Source organism: Aptenodytes patagonicus, chromosome 4, assembly GCF_965638725.1.
Source record: "Aptenodytes patagonicus chromosome 4, bAptPat1.pri.cur, whole genome shotgun sequence".
NCBI classification, from domain to species: domain Eukaryota; kingdom Metazoa; phylum Chordata; class Aves; order Sphenisciformes; family Spheniscidae; genus Aptenodytes; species Aptenodytes patagonicus.
In genome coordinates, this window is record NC_134952.1 from 50,683,397 (window position 1) to 50,702,967 (window position 19,571).

The 19,571-nt window shown below is 44.1% G+C and overlaps 1 protein-coding gene across 2 annotated transcripts in view; it reads left to right on the forward strand.

The window, feature by feature from the left end:
- The first annotated feature begins 3,793 nt into the window (after nt 1-3,793).
- Nucleotides 3,794-19,571, forward strand: part of FBXW7 (F-box and WD repeat domain containing 7) — a 192,995-nt gene continuing 177,217 nt past the window's right edge. The window contains exon 1 of one of the 2 annotated variants that reach the window (XM_076336695.1): nt 3,794-3,837. The gene's annotated coding sequence lies outside the window, so the exon portion shown is untranslated. Of the gene's footprint in view, nt 3,838-13,878; nt 13,890-19,571 lie in introns of those variants that run through there. The other variant, XM_076336696.1, reaches the window with a different exon arrangement.

Genomic DNA, 19,571 nt, shown 5'->3' on the forward strand with positions numbered 1-19,571 from the left:
ATATATCTATCTGTAAACACTCAGGGCAAATAGCCTTAAAAAAAAGTAAGAATGTGAATTTAAATTGCCTTCGTCAAAATGAACTAAACCTTGTTCGGAAGGCCTCCTTCAGCATTAACTTCATTTGGATCCAGGTTTTCCCACACAAAGAAATGCTTTATGCTTCCCTTTATCTGCCAACAGCACTTCAAGCTTACAAAATTTATCACAGACATCTGATAAAACCAGAAATATGGGCAAATGAATCAGATTTTAAAAATGGTGGTTTAGTATTTGAATTTGCTCCTTTCATTTGGTTATTTCACCTTATTATTTATGTCATTTTAAAGATGACATAGGGTCAGCTTTCCTCTATAATAACAATTTTCTTGTAGATTTGTTACTAATGCATGTGCCCTCTCTCTCCTGGCTAACTCACATTTTCAAATCATCATCTAATTTTTCTATGCCTTTTAGCATGTAATCTTTACAGTTACCAAGGTCGTGGGGAAGTTTTAATGTATTTCAGTGCAGTTTTTCTTATACATGCATTTTAAGCGTAATAAAAAAATGACAGATTGCAGTCTTGCCATTAAGCTTAATAGCAGCTTCTTGTACAGATGGTAGTCCATCAAGATTAAAAATGCTATGGGAAGAAAATACATCCAGACAGTCAGCAGGTATCCCTTCAGCCTATAGACAGAGCGCTCAAAAACAGCGTTTCTCTCGCTCTGTCACTATTTCATGCACAGTAATAACCTCTGGCAAGTTTTTTGTGTTTCTCCCTCGATTGTATGTTGAAAACAATACAGTTCTGCTTAAAACTGTTCTATGTCTTATTTTTAAAATAAGTTTTATTGAAACTGTATGTGTGTGGTGGCCTTAGAGTCTGGCATACGACAGTGTTAATCTCCCTGCTTAGTTCTGCCAATGCATTGATCTGCAGTACGATTGCTATTTTTATCCCTACTGTTTGAAGTACAGTCAGTCATGACCACGTTTCCACTAAAGACCAGGCGCGGAACCATTTTAATCTGTGACTAATAAAAGATCGTAACATTTTCATTAAATCCACATACAGTCTCAGCACTATCATCGGTGCTGGCAGAGTAGTGATTTTCTGTTTCTTGAGTGATGCGTCTGCCATTGTCAGTGATCTACACTGATTAGACAGCCAACTTTTTCCTTCACTCCCAAGTAATATGTACTCAGTATTAGTGCCCCAGATATGTTTGAGCTGTGTGTAAATCTATTATTCAACTGGCAGAGGGAGAACACCACAGTGAAGTGGAAAGCCAGAAGAATAAGCAATAGGTCCACGAAATTGGACCTAGTAACCCCTTGATGTGGACAAGGGCTGAGGGAGAGACCTCCATTCTCTTAGCTCAAGGGACAGGGATCCATACTGTAGATGTAAAAGTTTTAGCACTGCTATTTCCTTTGTAGAGGGCAAAAAATGCACACGCATTTTTGTAAACTTAGGGAATTGTGCCCACAAACACGGATGTTAAAATAACATCGTTGTTCTTTTAGTCTAACTTTACCAAAATGAAAATATTAGATTACTCACGCAGACTTAATTCCTGCCTGCTCCAGGAATATAAAGTTTAATTACCTGATTATATATTTGTCTATGTATTTATTACAGGGCTGCTTTGTCATTCTGTGGGAAAGGTGAGCGATGCTCTGTGAGGAACCGGGGCTCGCTAGTGGGGGAGGCTGCTGTCTGGAAAAGCCCCCCCCTGCCAATTTGTGACAGAAAGCGTAAGTTGGGCAGCGGCTGAAGTGTGGAGCTTCAGCTGGTGAGGAAGGGACCTGGCTGTAGCTCTGAAGAGTGAGAGTGCTCCTCTGCTATGTTGTCCCAGTGGGGACAAGGGAGAGGTTTGGAGACTCAGGTAAGCTCAAGCATCTGCTTTTAATACACAGGAAGAGAAAAATCAGGTAAACGAGGTTATGGGAAAGGGTAAAGAAACATCCGGCATAAGATGATGGAGAATAAGAGGCAGTATTAAAACCGAATAGCAGACGGGAAAAAGCTAGTGGGCAATCAGAAGGCTTTTAGCGTGGTTAGACAGCGTCTGGCCCAGAGCTGGCACGGGGTCCGGGCAGAGCAGCTACCGGCTGTCTGCGGTCTGCCCGGGAGATGCATTAATGTGGCAGAGATCAGCACTCAAAAGGTAGGAAATGCCAGACAAGTTACATGAGTAATCTTAATTTTGCTCTTGTGTATGCGTTTTACGATAGTGACACGATCAAATACCGCTTTTTTTACGTTCCACAGGGCCTAAGCTTTTCTCGGTGCACAGGCTGGATGCTGCGAGCAGCCATCCCACGCACTTAATGAGCGGCAATTAAATATTTTCTTTTTTCCTTGTGTTCAATGAACAGCGTCGTATCTTCTGCATCGCGTATTAAAGGAACCCTGGAGGAGCTCTCCTGTAACGGCCACAACTCTGTAACAAATGCTAGAGGCTCCTGTAATTACTATTTTTTTTTTTTGTCTTTAGGAGAGCGGGGCCCGTGTAACCATTATCCCGATTACCGAGCTGGAGGCACCCAGAGCTCAGCGGCGTTGTGGAGAAGCCCGAGCAGAGAGACAAGGTCCTGCTGGGGGCAGGTACATCCCACGGCTCCGGAAAGACCCGCGCAGCGGAGGCACAGCAACGGCCGCTGGATGGCTAACGCCTCTCATCGCCGTTTCTTAAAACCAAGCGGTTCACGGGTACGGAGCAGTACAGCCAGGGGCCGTTGGGAAGCGGCGCGGCCTGGGCCGCCGCCGCCGCCGCCGCTCTCGCACCGGCCGTTCCCATGGCAGCGCCAACGCCCGCCCCTCCCCGCCGCCGGGGCGGGGGCACGCGCACGTGCGCGCGGGCAAGGGCTTCGCGCCCTCCCCGCGCCCCTGACGTCACGGGGGTGAGCGAGCGTTGCCGAGCTGCCCCGCCCCGCGCGGCGGGAGGGGGCGGGGCGCGCCGAGGCCGCCGACTGCGGCTGCGCGCAGGCTCGTGCGGGGTCGGCCCCGCCGCGTGACACCGCCCCCTTGTCCCGGGCTGAACCGTGCAGCCGCGGCGGTACCTGCTCGGCTCCGCCTTGCCGTCCCTTAGCGTCATCGCTCCGCGCCGCCACGGGCGCGGGGCGGGGCCTGTTGCTGGGTTACGGCTGTCATCCGCGCGCGCCGCCGCCGTGCTCGCTCTCTCGCCCGCCCGCCCTCCCCGCCCCCTCCCGGCGCCGCAGGAAACGAGCGGATCCCGGGGCGCTGCTGCCCGCCGCCCCCCCGCGCCCGGCCCCCCGGCCCGGCCCTGCCCCGCCGCGCCGCCCAGCGCCCCGCGCCGCCGCTCCCACATGCCGGAGAGCGGAGCGGCCGCGGCGCCGAGCCCCGCCGCCCGGCTGCCCCCCGCCGCCCGGCTGGGGCCCTAGCGGCCCCCCCCGCCGCTGGAGCCGGGGCCCGGCGGCGCCCGCAGTGCATGAGAGGGAGAGCGGGGCGGGGGCCGCGGCCCGAGCCACTCGCCTCCCGGCCGGCGGCGGCGGCGCGGGGACCGGCCCGGGGGGCAGCGAGGGGCGGCGAGGCGGCGGCTCCATGTGAGAGGACGCGGCGGCGTACCTGAGCCGCCGGGACACCCGCAGCCGGGGGGGAGCGGGCCCGGGGCCCGGCCCCGGGGACCACCTGCCCGCAGCCCGCCCGGGGAGGGCTGGACCCGCCTGCCCCCTTGAAGCCGCCCGGCCCCCGGCGGCAGCCCCGGGGCAGCGGGTCTCCTCCCGCCGGGGGAGGGGGGCTCCGCCTCGCCGCCGGCATCGCCCCGCCGGCGGGAAGGCGTGCGCGCCGCGAGCGGAGGGAGAGCCCAGCGGAGCCCGTCCAGAAAAGTGAGTGCGAGCGGGAGGAGCCGCCGGGGGAGGGGGGCTGGGTGCCCCGGGGCCGCCGGTGGAGCACGCGGGGGCCGGGCCGGGGCGGGGGGCGCGGCGCCGCCGCTTCCCATGCGGCTCACGTTGCCGGCTGCGCACGGTCTGGTGCCCCGCGGGCGGCCCCCGCCCCGCTCCCGCCCGCCGCAGGCTGAGGAAGGGGGGCTCCGCCGCGGCCCCCGGGAAGGGCTGAGGTCTCCTCCGCAACTTCTGCCGCCCCCTTTGTACCCGCCGCGGCGCGGGCCGGCAGCGCCGGCCCCTGCGAACAAAGGCGGCGGGCGGTTAAAGGGCTCGGGACCCCCGAGCTCCGTCCCCGCCCGTGAGAGCCGAGCGGAACCGCCGGGGCGGAAAGTTGTGCAAGGCTGGGAGCGAAGCGCACGGCCGCGGTGCTGTAAGCCGTGAGGTTTTCAAATACACCCCCCCCCCGTGGTTTTTTTTTTTTTTTTTTCTTTAAAGGGTTGAGTGGCTCCTAATAGACCCTGTGGCTGCCTCCTGCCTGCTCATTTGCATAACACTTGGGTGGAAAATGCCGCTGTTATTGTCGCGGGAGAACGCTGTTAAGGAGTTGCTTTTTCACGTACAGCATTTTTCAAGACAGTTTAAAAGCCAGAAGTAGTGCTGGCTCTTCCTGTTTATCGGAGAAGTTGCTTCTTCGCGAAGCACGGGCAAGCTCTCAAGCCAAACCTTACTCTGAGGCTGGGGAACGAAGGATCTCGTTTGGGAATGGGACTCTGTTTCTTTGCTTGGAGTTTGTTTTGCTTTGCTTTTTAGCATTTCTGCAGCGTGCAGAATTTCCCTCTGAGCAACAACTACAGCAAAACTTAGATTGTTTTGGTAGAGTATCTTGACTTGCTCTTAACTGAAGAAAAAACACAGTAGTTAGTCGGGGAAGGAGCATTTATGTCTGTCAGTGTTAAATGGTACTGTTCAGGAGTTAAAATGTATACAACAGTTTGTTACATGTGAAGAGGATGTACTAAAAAGTGAAGAGAGTAGGTTGAATGTCATTTATTTGATGAGACAGTGTTCAGACGTAGATCCAGAAATCGTAACTGTGTGAAAACTGTTGTCTGCATGAGTCTAGCCTCAGTGCTGATTCCTCTCCACATCTCCCTGGAAGGAGTCTGGAAAGACTTTGAATGAAAAGATTGTAGGATTTGTCTGGTTCTTCATTAAAAGAAGAATAAACAGTTTGTGAACATCTCGTGGGTCAGTTGCTAGGGTCCTGCTCTTCTGCATTTTCTTTACCAGATGGAATTGAAAGTAGAGAAAAATAAAATGTAGCAGAAATGTATAGTGGCTGAAAGTCTAAAATACATGTGTGTGAATGGAAAGCCATACTCCAGAATTCCAGCAACGTGTGCTCGCTCTGTGCTTTAGTTTGTGGTACGCATTTGAGAGTACGTACAGTCTGTTTCCCAACTGTGTACTTGCCTGTTCCACTGAGAGACAGCCTCTGAAAACTCAGGGGAAAACCTAGTAGGAAGTTCAAAGGTAGACGGGGCACCTGACGTTTTGCAGTTTCTTTTTGAGACCAAGTATGCTGACAGGTAAGATGACTCTTTTTTTAGACCAAAATATCTCTGTATCTTAAGCTCCCTGTCATCGCTGCTGTTTTAAGAAAGGGGGGTAAAAGAAGTTGAACTCTCCATTCAGTTCACTCTTTGCTTTTCTTGGCCTCGGAACTAGGAGGTCAGGAAAGGAAGTTGCATTCTTTTCAGGCCATAGTGTTAAGGAGATGGTCAATGCTATGCTGTATTTAATATCTACAGGAGCTAAAAGGCACCATGTCCTTTTTTCGATATGGTGATTACACTTGCTTTTATGTTACTTCCTGGTTCCCAACTTAAATCATAGAATCGTTTAGGTTGAAAAAGACCTTTAAGATCATCAAGTCCAACCATTAACCTAGCGCTGCCAAGTCCACCACTAAACCATGTCCCTCCCTAAGCACCACATCTACAGGTCTTTTAAATACCTCCAGGGATGGTGACTCAACCACTTCCCTGGGAAGCCTGTTCCAATGCCTGACAACCCTTTTGGTGAAGCAATTTTTCCTAATTGTGCTGGGGTTAAACCACAATGCTAATATCCAATCCAAACCTTCCCTGGCGCAACTTGAGGCCATTTCCTCTTGTCCTATCGCTTGCTACTTGGGAGAAGAGACCGACACCCACCTCGCTACCACCTCCTTCCAGGTAGCTGTAGAGAGTGATGAGGTCTCCCCTCGGCCTCCTTTTCTCCAGGCTAAACAACCCCAGTTCCCTCAGCCGCTCCTCATACGACTTGTGCTCTAGACCCCTCACCAGCTTCGTTGCCCTTCTCTGGACATGCTCCAGCACCTCAATGTCCTTCTTGTAGTGAGGGGCCCAAAACTGAACACAGTATTCGAGGTGCAGCCTCACCAGGGCCGAGTACAGGGGCACGATCACTTCCCTACTCCTGCTGGCCACACGATTTCTGATACAGGCCAGGATGCCATTGACCTTCTTGGCCGCCTGGGCACACTGCAGGCTCATGTTCAGCCAGCTGTCAACCAGCACCCCCAGGTCCTTTTCTGCCGGGCAGCTTTCCAGCCACTCTTCCCCAAGCCTGTAGCATTGCATGGGGTTGTAGTGACCCAAGTGCAGGACCCGGCACTTGGCCTTGTTGAACCTGGGCCAAGTGGGCCATACAATTGGCCTGGGCCCATCGATGCAGCCTGTCCAGGTCCCTCTGCAGAGCCTTCCTACCCTCGAGCAGATCAACACTCCCGCCCAACTTGGTGTTGTCTGCAAACTTTCTGAGGGTGCATTTGATCCCCTCATCCAGATCATTGATAATCTGCCCTTTCCCACTCTTATCATCATCCGGTTGTTAATGGCAGCCTGGTTCTGTCTCTTGATGGCACTTAGGCATTCTTATTGGTGTTCCAGGTTCATAAATATCTCAAGAAGATATATCACTTTATGTTATTAAAATGATATTTGTCAAGGTTTAAGTTTTTCCTCCTATTGCAGCTTAGATCTAATCAATGTAGCTCCTTTGTTCAAGCTGAATAATTTACTATTACAGCAGTGTCTGGAACCATAAATGTTTATCAGAAAGTATGTGAATTTCATTTGCATTAACTGTTAGAGAAGCTTTTATAATAAGTAGCTTTTTCATTTAGGGAAAGAAATAATTTTTATCTTTAGACTCTTAGACTGACAAATTAACTTCCTCTCATTATGTACGCACGCGATCCTTTGCAAAAGTTTTGTTAATTACTTCAGTGGAATTTGTTGTCTCTGAATCAGTAAAAGAAAGGAATGGTGTGTGATGATTTAGGCCTGGCAATGTTGTTGAACAGAGAGGAATGCTATTCTTCTGTCTCTTTAAAGTAAACTAAGTTAGTTAAGTATCTTTTGGTCAGCATGTTTTAAACTCGGGCTGTATTTAATGAACATGTTTAATCTTCTGGATCTTTTTCTGAAGAACACATGCTTGTTAACTGACTATATGTATATTACATTTGAAATAAAAGTAACATAGATACCCTATCTGTAGAGCTGCTTCAGCCTTCTCTTAAGTGGACTGCATATATCAGGTAATTCTTGAAAGAGATGATGAGGATTACATGTAATCGCCCTTGAAAATGCTCTTCCATGACAGAAAGTATTGTGATTTAGTAATTTGTGGAAACTGATGGATGGTTCTGTCCTGACAATGCTCCATGTATTCACAGGATAGACAAAATCTGTTTACCAGGATCACTTCTACAGACTTCAAGATAGTCTCTTGTGACAGCAAAGGCTACAAAGACTTCAAATATTTTTCTGATGAAGACCTAGAACCACGTAAGTGTAGAAGTTAACTTATTGTTAACAAACTTCTTGGTCTTGCCTTGTGGTGGTACGGCCACTGGTTATTACACAGGCTGTTCTGGCTTGAATCAAAGGTCAGTTTAGCCCAGTATCCCGTGTCTCCCAGTGGTCACCAGTGGATGTCTGTGAAAGACTGTAGGCAGCACTATGTGCTTACAAGTCCCTGTCCCAGAACACCCTTCTGGTCACTATCAGTGTGTGCTTTAGGGCTGTGTAACTTCTGTGCATTTGTCAACCCTTAGTGGCTTCCTCTTGGGTGAATGTGTTTGGTGGCTTTGAGGGAAGAGTGGGCAATTCCCTGCTTAGTGACTTGTTTTGAATAGATGAGTCATCAGCTGTGTTGGATACCTTCTAATTCCTGTGTGAGGAGAGAGGAAGAGTACTTGATCCCTGTCCACTCCTCGCCTGTCACAGTTTCGTGTTCAGCAGAAAATGAAACATGGTTCTCCAGCTTTCACTTTACATAGAATATGGGTGAAATAATAAAGTAGTCATTTTTTAGCTTTATTCGCTGATTAGCTGGAATCAGTAACTAAACGTAACGGCTTGATTAGGTGCTTACTTAAATATTAAAGTACACATTTGCTTTTCTCCTTTGAGAACTTTGCATATGCAAGATGTTTTTTGACTGTAATGCATGTGAGAGGCATTGCAGCTCACTTGTGAGGGAACATTTCTTGGGCAGGGAGAAGGAATGGGAGCAATTATTCTGTTGCAGTGTTGTGAATCCTGTGTAGTTCTTTCCACCAGTGGTTCTGATCAGCCACTCCAGTGTTCATCCTGTATCAATGCATACACTGCAGTTAAGCGTTTTCTAATCCTTGCCCTTTTTTTATCAGTAATGTGGATATGATTTATGTCTGTAAGCACTTCCACTTGCAGCCCATATTCCTAATAACTCTGTGCGTGGGTTTTGTTTTGGTTTGGTTTTTCCCTATATTTACTTGGAAAGAGCAGATTTCTTTTCAGAGCTTGATCAAAATAATTTAAATTTGGAAACATAATGCATGTATATTATATTATAATTTAGTTTGTAAGGTCAAGTACTTCAAAAGTAAGGAATGTCAGCATAAAAAGGAACTATAGCATTCAACCTTTTTCATGCTCACCGTGACAAAAAGTATGTGGTCATCTCTTCAAGACTGCTCATCTTTGCAAAATAGACAGGTCTTTATTATTCAGTAGCTCTTCAATATTTTGTTTTCTCAGTAGCCTCTGAAACAATTACAGTTATTTTTACAAGAGTGAAACAATGTATTTTTTCCATAATGTTGTGTCTTAACATACCAGCAGATGTCTTCTCCCATTTGCTGCGGCAACTGAAGATGTTACCATCAGCTAGAGAATACAGCACCCACAGCTTGGCTGGCAAGATCAGTGGTGGCCGTTGCAGTATGAACTAGTAAAATTTGTCTAGATTTTGACCACAAGTAGAGCCCTAAAATGGAGAAGCATGGGATGTTTTAATTGTATGTCCTGTTTTCAGTTTTGGCTGTAATTTAGAGTTGTACCAGTACGATACATTTTGCGATGCATTTACCTCAGATTGTATTTAAAAAAAGAAAAGCAATTTCCCTTTAATAGTCTCACAAAAGGTTGAGAGTGCTGTTTGGATTTTGTAAGCCAAATACATTGTTATGAAACTGATTAACATTTTGATGTGCTCTAGATGTCATGTGGGCGCAGGGTCATTGGGATGTTGGGGGGGGGGGGGGAAGTAATGTGTTTCTTGAAATTGCTTGATCTGTGTTTCTGATTGGTCACACAAGACTGCTTTCTAGCAGCTACAGCATCAGGGAAGCCTGTAGTAGGTAGTGGATGGCTAAGCTGGCCTAGGTGAATTTAGTTTGTCTTGTGACCTGAAATTGGATGGCTGCTTATAGCAGAGGGACAGCTCTGAGGTAGTTAAGGTTAAGTAATGCTTCCTGTTTAAAGACTGACTATTCTAAGTTGTCCAAAATGTGAATGTTTTGAAGTGCTTTCTTTCTTGAAAACCTTTCAGTAATATGGATGGTGTGAGCTGCCTGTTGCTTCTCCAGAGAAGCAGCACTGAGAAGTCTGTGAGCTCTTCAGCATGGGCAGGCTGAGGTGAGGTGTACTCAGAGGGCAGGGCATACTGCTGAAGCAACACTTTCTAAGCACAAGATTTGCCTCTTTACCAAGGCAGGAGAGCTGCCGAGAGGTGTGCGTGTGCTGTGGTGAGACCTGGCCTTGTGGAGCTGTGGAGAAGGGGACATTGGGGGAGGAGGAGTTGCAATAGTTTCCTCTAAACTCTTCATAAACCTCGATCAGTGAGTCTTGCCACTGCAGTATCCCGGGTCATACCACGGATTCATTCTTTCCCTTCTCTGGTCCCCCTCTTTACACATGGGTCTGTCTTTGAAAATTAGAAACCTGAACTGATTCTGGGATAATCGTTATGCTTGTTCCTGTGTTCCCTTCTCCAGTTCCTCAACCTCTTGGTCTGATGTCAAAGCTTGTCGTTCTCCCTCTTCAGCGCTTCTTCCTTTAGAAATGTCGCTCTGGGTGGCCAGGAAGGTGGGAGGAGAACTTGATGTGATGCAGGTTACCAGAGACTTACTTCCCTTGTGTGTTCCCTTGCTGGGATTATCAAAGAGCTTAAGGGTGGTGGTGGAGAGCTGACTGCACATGGAGTGTTGGGGGGGTCTTTTTGCTGGAATGAAGTACTCCCGATCTTGGTCATGCAGAGTTAGGGTTACCCAGCTGTGATTTTGTGGTGTTTGTAGTTTGTGGCAGTTGCTTTGAACTTCTGAAGGACAGGAACTGCAAACCCAGGGTGCGTGTTGTTGACAGTATCTACTTAACTCTGCCCTCTTTGACTGGTGTAATATCCTTACTGCACACATTGGCTCTGTGTTCTCACAGATGCTGGTGAATACTTTTGGAGCACGTGTTTTTTGGGATAAAGTATATCATGTTTTGTTTAAGGTGAAACGTTATGTTTAGATCTGCTGTAGCATGCAGGACCTGCATATGCTCGTAGGGAGTTTGCCATATTACAAACTGCATATGAAAGGATATTGTTCTCTTTATGTAAGAAGTGCTATGCTTTATAGGCTAGAATGTGTGTCCTTACATATCTGCAGGAACGAAAATAGTCACAATGTTTTCAGAAGCAAACAGGCTACTTCAGGACAAGCTACTTGTCTTGCTAAATGACTTACAAGTCCAAAACACCACACGCTAAAGCCAGTGGGGAAGAAAAGGTTTCAAGCTTTTTCCCAACTTCCCTTTTTAGGAGGGTGAGCTGCTCAGTATGTTCCCTGGTGAGTGCAAGCCTTTCAGCATTGTGGCATAGTTAATGCTTGAGAAGTCCCTCAGTAGGTAGTGCAGTAGCTGCAAAATCTAGCATTTCTTTGCTAGACCTGACAATACTGGGTACGTGTTTTTTTGACTTCTCCATTGCCTAATAAAGCTAGTTTTTAAAGAATATTTTCTTCAGTGTTCAAGGCCATAACCACTTAATAATGATAACCAAAACTACAACTTTGAATTCAGGCCTCTCTGAAGAAATGTTACTCATCTTTTGTGGCAAGTGTGGTGCCATGTAGCTTGGCATGGTTTTGAATCTCTGCTGAAGACAGGATGTCTACACCTTTGCTTTACCAAATGCTGTGTCTTTGCTAAGCAGTGTTACTTGTGGCCCTGAGCTCGGGCCAGGTGGTCAGTAAGCCTGCAGTTTGCCAGGAGTGCCAACTTCTCTTGCTGTTTAGATCTTGTCATTTTGTTTTAATTCATGCAATGATGCTCAAAGCAAGAGATCTTCTAGCACAATAGAAAAGGGCCCTGAAACTGCAGTCCTGGAGATACCCTCGTCTAAGTTATTTGTAACGTTTGTTTCTGATTTCTGCTGTGGCAGTTTTGTCTGTTGTTGCCAGAGCTGATGAATATGTCTTCAGATCCGTGGCATTTCTGTGAGTGGGTGGATCACTGCAATGACAGGTAACTTTTTTTTCTCTTTACTGCAGAGTACAATAGTGACAGTTTTACGCATCTTGAGGACATCTTCAGCATCTTTTAAATCATGCTAAGGCAAAGTTGCTGTGTTTTGGGTTTTGGGTTTTTTTTTGCCAGGAAACTTTTGACACTGTTTCTTTCTCCATGTACCTAGATAGCAGACCCTATTGGATATTCCAGCAAGATGGAATTTGAAATAATCAGTTTGTTTGGGGCACTGTGTTTGGGAATTGCTTTTCTCCTAACTTGCTACTTGTTGCAAGAGTCCTGGGGGAGGAAGACAAATGATTCAACCTGCTATGCTTCCCCCCACCCAGACTGCCCACCTGGTGCATGTTTAAACTTCTCTGAGTAGCCAAGAGGGGGGCAGATGCACACCCTTGTGACAAGTCTCTGGTAGAAGGGGGCAGTTGTACCCCTCCGCTTTCATGGCATGTTACTTGTGTTATCTGTGGTAGCAGATGGATTCTGATTGTGCTGTCTCTGGTCCAGTTAAGAGCAGTGACTTAGTCACTGCTTGACTCCCAGCTTGCTGGGCTTTGTCTTGCCCTGGACTTGCTCTGCACTACCAGCTGTGTGGCACATGGTCCTGAACAGCCGCTTCATGTTCGTGAAACATGGCAAGAGTAGCATGCAGGCTTTGGTAGCCCCTTAGTAATACAGTAGTAATTCTAACTATGTTTTGACATTATGTGTCTTCGGGGAAGTGACAATATGTGTGAAGTAGGTCCTACTAAGAATACCTTACGTGGTCTCTAATCTTAGGTGGGCTCTAATAGACAGGTGTCTGAACTTCCCATTTTTCAAACCTGTAATACAGAAGTGTGTTTGTGTTAATGACCCTGATTATCTCCATAATGGCAGTTTCTTAGCTCGTCTAGATGTTTAACTTAATTTTGAAAGTTTTACATGCCTGAGAGGGCACTAAAACTAGGGTGGTTCTTAGGCATGGCTTGCTGTAGCAAAACAATTTTGACATTCACAGTTACATTTGATTTGTTTCCAGGACATACTGTTTCTTCATTTCAGGTTTTGTGTTGTATTCCCAGCTTTATAGCTTATTGCCATGGTAAATCTTGCAAATTGTTTTGTTGTTATTTGTCCTTTGAATACTGTTATGCTTCACTATTTTGAAATCAAGTAGTTCCTGAAATGCAACAGAAAAGAAGTGGGCTGATACTGAAATAACCGAGGGTCAAACTTCAGTTCAGCCATTACTGATGTTCGGCTGTGCCTGGCAGGAGCACTAGATAACAGTATGACTCAGGAGCACAGGCAGGATTTTTTGTTTGAAGGGTAGAGGTGGGTGGTGTCCCATGTCATGGGGTGGATGTGTGGAGCTACATGCTGCAGTTGCTGGCTGCCTATGTAGGAGGTACTACAGTCATCCCGCTCAGCTTGCGCGTTGTTTACACGGGCTGTGGGAACCTTTCAAAAGGGTGCTGGGAATGACTGGAAAAACAAAAGCTTGTTTGGTGGCACAAAAGAGATGTTAACGTTTTGGTCCTTCTCATGGCTATTGTTTGTTTACACTGCAGCATGGTGGGAACAAAATTGATTGCATAGGTTAGGAACGACCTAGCAAAGATTAAAAAAGAGAAACTTAAACTGAAACAATTTACTCTTCCTTCATAAAATCTTTCCAAACTTTGCAAAGATTGAGGGTTCCTGAGACGTTATATTTACTGGTCCTTTACAGGGTTGTCATTTCTTACTGCATTTGACCTGCTTAGTTGCTGCTGAAAGGAATGGTTCCAAACAGCTTCTCCCACCCCCAACCTCTTCCTGTGCTAGCTACTGGTTTAATCTGACTTTTTGGTAATTAGTTTTGTGCTGTTGGTTTTCTACCATTTTAGTTCCCTGAGTTTAAGTGAGAAGGGAACTAAAATCAAATTGAGTTCACTCAGTGTGACACAGGATGTGCGTTAGAGCTGGCACAGGGGATGCACAGCTGGTAGTGAATCCTTTGGGTACCGGCTGGCCATTAGATCAGCTTAACTGTGCCCTGAAACCTCACGGTTGTGGTTTGATGATCTGCTGAAGCCGGTGTGGAGTATGTGCTGCAACCAAAAGGGCTGATCTTGTTCTCTCCCACGCCTTTTTGGCTTTTGTGGTTGTGCTGTCCACTTCTCAAATCCAGCTGGTTGTGAACGAACATGCGTGCTAGTGCTGCGTGACTTCTTAGCCTTTTGGGTAAGGGGAGAGTCGGATTGCCCCTTTTAACAGCAAGACAAATTTAAGTAATCTAAAAATGCTTATAATCTGTATACTAAACTGCAGAAGTATTGTCTTATGTATCATACTGTAAACTATATGCATGACAAAAAACACCTTCAGCTACTACTGCCAATTCAACCTACAAAATTGAGCATGCACTTGATCTTCAAAGGTTTTTCCCTGGAGTTCTCTTCATATCACAGTCATAGCTGTGCCAATCTGGACAAACTAATCCCTTTATTCAGTAGAGCTACATTTACACAGTGATCAAAGCTACAGTGTGCAGAAATATTAGTATTCAAATCTGTAAAACACGAGGGAAACAAATTGTTCTATGAGCAGCAGAGCTAACAAAACCTAGTTTCCTGTGGATTTGTATCTTCTGTCTGCTGCTGTATCCCACCACTGCAGTAACAGTCTCCTCATTACTGTCCTATTATCTTCTGTGACCTCCCTTATCACAGTATGTTCAGATCCTGCAGTCTGACTGCTATGCTACTCCCCATAAAACCTACCAAACTTTTTTTAGTTTGCTAGCTGGGCTAAAGGCAGCATGTGCTGTGACTATTGCAGAGCTATGTGTATGCCTGCTGGCTGCTGCCAAAGAGGAAAAAAAAAATCATATTAAAGAATTCTACTGATTGTAGAGCTGAGAGTTTAACTTTTATGCTATTCTCTCTGCCTATTAGTTGCCATCTCCAGAAAAGAATTAGGATTTCCTTGTAGGACATGTATCTTTGTCTTTCTTTTCAGAATCACTTTTTGGAAAGGTGGGTAGTGCCACTGAAAAGTTTCATGTATAAACCTTCTAGTAGTTCACTATTCTTCAAGATCAGTCTTAATTGTTGTTACAGCTTATTATGCTGTTTAATAAAACATGTAATCCTTTTAAAAGTATGTTAGGTTTGTAGTTAAAGTGATTTTTTTTTTTTTAACTAAGTTTGGGGATCTGGGCAATTGTTGTATGGAAATGTATTGTCTCATATTAATCATGAATTTCATAGTAATGTTATGTTATTCGTGGTGTTTTAACCCCGTAGTTTAGTTGAATATATTCTTGTTGTTATAAAACTCCAGTTGAACTCAAAGTTCTTGGTTTTTTTTCTATACCTTTTCCTGCGTATTACTCTGCATCTCTCAGTTACAGTTAACATACCTGATCTTTCTGATGCTTTTTGACATCCCCTTTAAGATGACTGTCATCAACTTTCACCTTTTTTGAAACTGTTTTACTTTAATTAGCGTTTCAAACCATTTTTTACATTATGTGCCTGCTTGGAGTGCTGTATATTTATAGAGTGCCTACTTGGAATGCTGTATTCAGTTTGTAATGTACCAATTGTAATATTCTCTAAAATGTTTTATATACATCCTAACTTTTTTTTTTTACTGAATATCATTCTTCAATGAACTATCCAGAGTGAACGTGTGTGTCTGATTTCGTTGTTAAAATCCAGAAAGTTGGTGAGTAGAATATTTACCTTGACACGCAATACCTTGTTGATTGTTCTTTTTGTCTGTCATGTATTTCCCTTTTTATCTAGCTTGGTTAGACTATCTGAAGGTCTTACAGTTCCTTCTCTTGTCTTAACCTTCAGAATTTTCATGTGAGTGAGTTTTGCCACATTTGCTTTCTGGACCATTAGGGAATATGCAAAGTAGTTCTAGTACAGGACCCTGGCCTTCTGCTGTTAACCCTTTTGTGCGAGTTAAACAGACCACTTACTGCCCTTTTTTTTTTTTTGATGCTTTGTTGCTGGCATCTAAACACAAATAATGTTTTCCCCTAACACCAAGATTAATTTTACTTAATGACCTCTTGAGACTTTGGGGGAGGCTTTTTGAAAGTCAGTTTTTCAGCAATTTCTCCTTAGTTCATTATTGTTGTTGTTATAAAATCCTACTAGCCTAAAAAAGCATAGTTTCCTTTCCAGAAACCATGCTGTGTATATTCTCTGATATCAACCTGAGTATGTTTTACAATAGTATTCTCTAAACAATTGTTTCAGCTAGCTTGCTGATGCATGAAAGGCTTGTTTGTTTGTAACACGCTAAATCATATTTACTGGCTCTTTTAAATGTAGGTAAGTACTGTGTTTTCTCACATTCTAATATTAGATATTTTTAGTAGGAGGTTAATGTAATTTTTTAATATTTACCAATTGATTTTTTTCTCTTGCTCCTCTGACATAACCCAGTTCTGATGTCTGCTAATAAAATGAGAAAATGCAAAAGTACCAGATTTTCTCCAAGGTGTTAATGGTTTAGGTTTGTTAGCTCTGTTTCACTCCCCCAAATTGTGTAGTGGAGTGCTGGCAGCTGAGAAACACATGTGCTCAGGTAGTCTTTCTTAGACTTTGGATTTAGGAGGTCTTGAATTCAGATGACAGAAACACTGTGAGATGTGCAGTGGAGAGGGAACGAACAGGAGTATAGAGGTCTCTCTAATTAGTGAACAGGCTGATGCCTATGACTTGTTCTTCCATCTATTTTTTTTATCCCGTTTCAGGAAGAAAAACAACCTGCAAACCCAACCCAGAGTGAGTAATTTAGCTTTTCTGAGGAGAAAAATGGCAGCTGGGACTGTTTGGTAGTAGACCATTCTGCTGCCCGCTAAGAGCTTGTGCACGCACAGTGTGTAGGAGGCAAAGCTCTGAAACTGCTGTAGATGTTTTGGTGGAGAATAATCAGTAATGTTATTCCATTGGAGGTGTAATAACTTTTTAACTAATATTTTGAATGAAAGGTCAAGCTCATTAAAACACTTGAATTTAATGTATTTTATCAAGCTGGAAGTTTTGAGAAGGGGATCCAAACATTAAAATACTTTTTCTATATTTTAATCGGAATGTTCTGTTTTAAAATGTGTTTATTAAATAATGCTAAAACAGAAGAATTGCCACACTGGATCACACTGACATTCTTTCTAGCCTAGTATCCTGTGTCTGATAGCAGCCATTAAAGAGAAAATCATGTACAGGAACCCAGAAGTTCCCTAATTCTTCATATGACCCATCTCAAAAACATGTGTAAGTGGATGCATGGGGAACATTGAGAACAAGATAAGTGTTAGATACTTTTCTTTTCGTGCTTGCTCTCCAGCTACTTTCAGCTCACGGAATCTCTGAGCCAGAGATTGTTTCTGTTTATTAAGAAACTCTTGAATGATTTCTTTTCTGTGAACTTGTCCAGTTTCTCCTTGAACCCATGTAAATTTTTCATCTCTGTTGCATCCTTTCACAACAAATTCCACAGGTCTACTAGCTATTGCCTGAAGAGCCACTCATGTTTTGAAGGTGGCTCCTACTAGCTTCATTAGCTGCCGTCTAGTTTGTGTTGGAAGGAGCAATGAACAGTCAGTCAGTTACTATCCTTTGCTTTTCGTGTCACTTGCCTCTGGCATAGTCCCTTGAAATCGGGCTCTTTGGTCCGAAAGAGGGCATTTTTCAGGTGCCAGTTCTTATATACTTAAGTAATTTTTGCTGAAACAGTGCACATCTGTGAGAAGACAGATATTTCTTCACTAACTGCTTGATTTTATTTTTTTTTTAATTGAAAAGGAGAGGTGCTATTTGGGCACCAGTGCTTACTAGTGTTTCAGGATTGAAGTCAACCCTAGGAATAGCAACTACAACTGAAGTGTAGGCTGTAGGGGGGATGTTTACTGAAGAATTGCTTGACCCTGTGGAAATGACGGGTACTACAGTAAGAATGAGGAATTCTCATCTGTGTCTCCAGGAAATGGCAATTCCTGTATAGCTGTTCCTGTGGCCATCTTTTAACGTAGTTAGAACATCAGCGTAGCAACTCTTAAGTTTCGGTGTCTTGATGATATGTATCATAAAAAAAATAATAATAAAGAAACAGTAGGATCTTTCTGAAATAGCAGGTTTCCTATGTTAGTATTACAACTGTTGCAACCAGGCAAAGCAAACAAAAATTCAGCTCTTGTAATTGTAGTTGTCTTTTGGTCTGCTGTGTTGATAGTGCATTGTCAACTTCCATTTTTTAATTATGATCATATATATGAGTACTTTTGTGAAGAAGAGTAAATTTAGTGCTTATTGGTTTTCTGTAAACTTCTAAAGCCTTTATTTAACTGGGTGATTTGTAGAAGATAAATGTGTAAGAAATAGATTCTGAAAGCCACGTCTTGAGGTCTTATTAAGGTCTTAATGGCTTGTAACTTAAAGTGTTTCCTTAAAAGCTGATTTTAAATAATAATCATAGATTTATAAAAATTTTTTTGGGTCAAATTGATCGCTATCATGAAGACAAATCTGAAGACACTTGTGATGCATTTTAACTCAGTGGTTAATTTTCTGTTGCCACTACTGATAGGCTATCATATCAGTTCTTGTGGAGTACAGGTGAACATAGATAAATGAAATCCAGGTCTGATCCTGCAGTCATTGGAGTATATGCTTAAATTTGGTCATAACAATACCTGTAGAAAGCTAAGTGTCTGCATAAATGTTTGCCGCATCGGTAGCTACAAATGTAAATTTGTCAAACTTCTTAGTGACATACTTTTGTTGCCTCAGAACAAAACTGATTGTCAGTTTTTTATTGATAACACAATCTAAAAAGTACCGGGAGCTTTTCATTAGTCTAAGCTCGCATTTATTTGATTGGAAGAGCAAGAAGTTAATCTCTGAAGAGACGCTTAAGTCATTTAGGAACATAAATTCCATTGACTTTGTACTGTGAGAGGAGTAGAATTGAACTGAAGCAGATCATTAATTTTGGAAGTTAAGCAAACTGAAAAGTGCAGTTGATCACAAGTATCAGGCAGCATATTGCATTATGGAGGTCTCATTCTTGTATGAATCTTTGTAAGCCTAAATGAACATCTGACTGTAAAATTGTTGAAAGACTTGGTCAGGTATGGGCAGGGAGAATTAGCAAAATGTGATTTCAGAACTTAATTAGGAAAGCATTATGTTTAAACTTATTTTTAATTGCTGTTTAGAAGTCATGTTTATTCACTCTCGAGGATGTAGGAAAAGCGTTCTGTAACGCTCTCTTTAGAATCAGTGTCTTTGCAATAGTTTTTGTACTGCTCTTTTCTTTGCCAGCACACATCAGTGGTGCAATAGTAGGCAAAAGACTCCAAAATCCAAGAAAAGCTTTAAGTGAAAACCTTAGAAGATGGTTGAAACGTTACAATTAAGTAAAATTACCTGTCCGTTTTTGCTATGAAATGTAATGGTAGTTTGTTTGCTTCTTGACTACTCATTGATTGACTATTTGTTTGGCAGTAGCTAGGAAGACTGCAAAACTTGTTGTATCACTCTTGTTTCAGCTATCAGTTGTCTTTCTGTGCCTTATCAGGCTGCTTGACAACTGTTTAATTGAAAAGTTTCACATGCTATTGAAGTGTTATTGTTAGAATAAACACTTAATTCCAGGAGGAGGATATAATCTCATGGCTTGATAGTGAGAGTCACAGTGTAGGGGGAGGGATGCTATCACTGTCCTAGATAGGAGACTTGTTTATTTTATAAATACAGATTATTTTTTCTGAATAGCAAAGGACAGAACCTTGGCTAATTGTAAATATCTCTGAGTGGGGACACATATTTTACCGTTGTTCTGTTACAAGAACTTCCGCTGAGAATTCAAATGCTATATCCAGTGTAACAAATGGGAATCTTG